The sequence below is a fragment of the Prunus dulcis genome, chromosome 8, assembly GCF_902201215.1.
Source record: "Prunus dulcis chromosome 8, ALMONDv2, whole genome shotgun sequence".
NCBI classification, from domain to species: domain Eukaryota; kingdom Viridiplantae; phylum Streptophyta; class Magnoliopsida; order Rosales; family Rosaceae; genus Prunus; species Prunus dulcis.
This window is the reverse complement of record NC_047657.1, coordinates 4,689,700-4,692,398: the sequence shown is the minus strand read 5'-3', so window position 1 is coordinate 4,692,398 and position 2,699 is coordinate 4,689,700. Positions and strand designations below refer to the sequence as shown.

At 31.5% G+C, this 2,699-nt stretch overlaps 1 long non-coding RNA gene across 1 annotated transcript; it reads right to left on the bottom strand.

Annotated features, from left to right (window-relative positions):
* Positions 1 to 440: 440 nt before the first annotated feature.
* Positions 441 to 2,476, bottom strand: LOC117638088. Its single transcript, XR_004587263.1, has 3 exons — positions 2,414 to 2,476; positions 1,076 to 1,314; positions 441 to 529 (listed from the first exon to the last, which is right to left on the bottom strand). It is a non-coding gene; the product is annotated as an uncharacterized LOC117638088 (long non-coding RNA).
* Between the last annotated feature and the right edge of the window lie 223 nt (positions 2,477 to 2,699).

Genomic DNA, 2,699 nt, shown 5'->3' with positions numbered 1-2,699 from the left:
GCACAGATAATGGCAATTGCTCGACTGGAATGCAAATAGTACTACTTTTTTTTGTCAATTGCACGACTGGAATGCAAATGGCACTACCTGTTTGTCAATTGCATTGACAAATCACATTTTGTGTTTACTTTCTTAAAATAAAAAAGCCTGCCAATAACATGCATACACTAATCTCATAATACAACTTTATGGTACAATGCCCATTCACAATGCTAATGGGAAGATTGTTTCAATTGGCACATAAACTATGATATAACAGTCAAATTTACTTTAAAAGCTTATTCTCAATGGTACTATATCCTCATCAAAGCCAACATAAACTTCATTCATGTAATTGAAAGTATTGTTCAATACATTCACTCTACATAACCAATAATTATAAATCTAAAATCTTAAGTCATCATGTATATTTATATAAAAAAAATACAATCTCCAGATATAATGAAAATATTACAAATTCAAGTAGCCAAATAAATAGACTCCAAAATAGTATATTAGTCTTGTACTTGGCCTAATTCTTTACCCCAACCTGAAAAACAATCACGAAACTATCAATAAAATGAATGGAAACATAAAGCAATGGGGGTTATATGAAAACAATTAGAAATTCATCATTGTAAACAAAAAAAGAACAAACCTACAACATAATTAACTTGAATAGAAAGCAAAATGCCAGTTTGGGGTAGAGATTTGTTCTTTTCTTTTTCCTTTTTTTACTTTTTGGATTGTATAACGATCATCAATCTTATAGGCTTTGAATATCAAACAAAAAAGTGCAACGAAAGCAGCCAAAAGCTGGGACCAGCTTCAACCATATCTCCAATGCAATGTACAATGGCCTGGTGTTTGTCTTTACGTCCTCATTTTGTGATTCCAAACTTAACTATTCTTAGCACTATGCCAAGATTAGGCAAATAATACCACTTCCAATGTAGCATGATAGTTTTTAATATGCAGTTCATAATATATATATATTCCTCATGCATTACTAAAATAAATAAATAACATCCTCAACCATTCACCAAAATGAAAGACAGAGACAGAGAGATAAATTTGAAGGAAAAAAAAAAATTACCCTTATCAGATGCTGGGAAGGGTGGATGGGCCGCTAGTTGGAATACCTGCAAATCCAAAATCAAAATCAAAACAATACCTAACTGAAAAACATAATCAAAACCAATTTGAAATTAAGAAGCCCAAGAAGAGTAAGTCCCTTTCCCATGTAGAAGATATAGAAGTCGTGTAAATTAGGACTCTTCATATCATGGTACCATTGATTGCAGTGAAGTTTCATGTTCAATGGGTTGGGAAGTCCTGTAAACATGAAAATATACAAGCCAAATAAAACAATAGTTATAGCTAACTGCCCAAATAAGACTTTAGATGATGATAAAAAGAAACAAATAAATATCCAGTCTCGTGTACAAGTTAGTGCCTCAACATTTTCAGGTTTAAAAGCAATACAACCTTATAACTTAAGCAATACCACCTTATAACTTAAGTAAGAGTATATCAGCTAGCAAATGTAGTTTTGTATTGTAACCTGAATATCCATTGCTCTCATTTCCTTCTTTTTATATATATATATATATATATAACTAACCCTATGATGCATAGGCATTTGTTTACACTGACTCTTTTCTTCTTAGCACTTGAAAGACTTAAAACAAGAGATGCTACAAGAAATCCCTTTTCTAACAGAATTGCTGGATGAACTGAATATAGAGGCGCACATCTCCCTTTTTAATAGAATACTTAGACTATAAATCTAAGTCTACTTATCTAGCTTTTCGTTAGCTTCAATTGTATTTCACAAGGTATTTTTTAATCTAATAAAATATTATGAATTCTCCCCAATGTAAAAGCCAGTATCGAGTAGTTTCAGTTCATGCTAATGAAGATTACATTTTCAATACCAAGAGATTTGTTGAAGACTAAGCTAACCAATTCCAAAATACTGTAAGATCATGGTCTTGGATGATAAGTGGCTATTACAAATATGAACTAATGAGAATCTAAAATCAACCCCTAGAAGGCCAGAGAGTTCAATGATTTCACACATTGCCAAATATATATATATATATATATAATATGAGAATCATCTCACACATTCAAATTCATACATAAAAGAAGATAAATTCAAATTCATAAATTCACATCAATGATAGCATTTTTGTTTTTTGTTTTTGTGAATGCAGAGAAAAAGTTGGGAAACAGAGGAGCACATTTGTGATGGTGGACGGCTCACAAGTCGAAGAATTAGACGCATTAAGAGACAATGATCAATTGTTTATCTTTTGAATATGAACATGAAAATGATGTATGAATGATCACTAATCAGTTTCAGTCACTTTATCAATGAAATTCTATAGCGTAATTCATGTCAAATATGAAGATTGGATGAAGAACTTACAGCACATACATTCTATGCTCTGTTGTTGAGCATCTCTAAAACTGCATAAGAAACTAAAGATATTACTCTACAATTCAGACTCAATTATCTCAAGCACAAAAATAATACATTATAAGAAGTCATGGATCTCATGGGTTGTAACGGACACCAATTTGCTCTATTGTCGTGGAGGACAATAAATGTCTCAATCCTATCTCAGGTTCTAGATCATTATTTTAACATTGAGATCTCAAGTAAACAGAGTACATAAAATGTCTCAATCCTATCTCCATCTTCTAGCATCTTC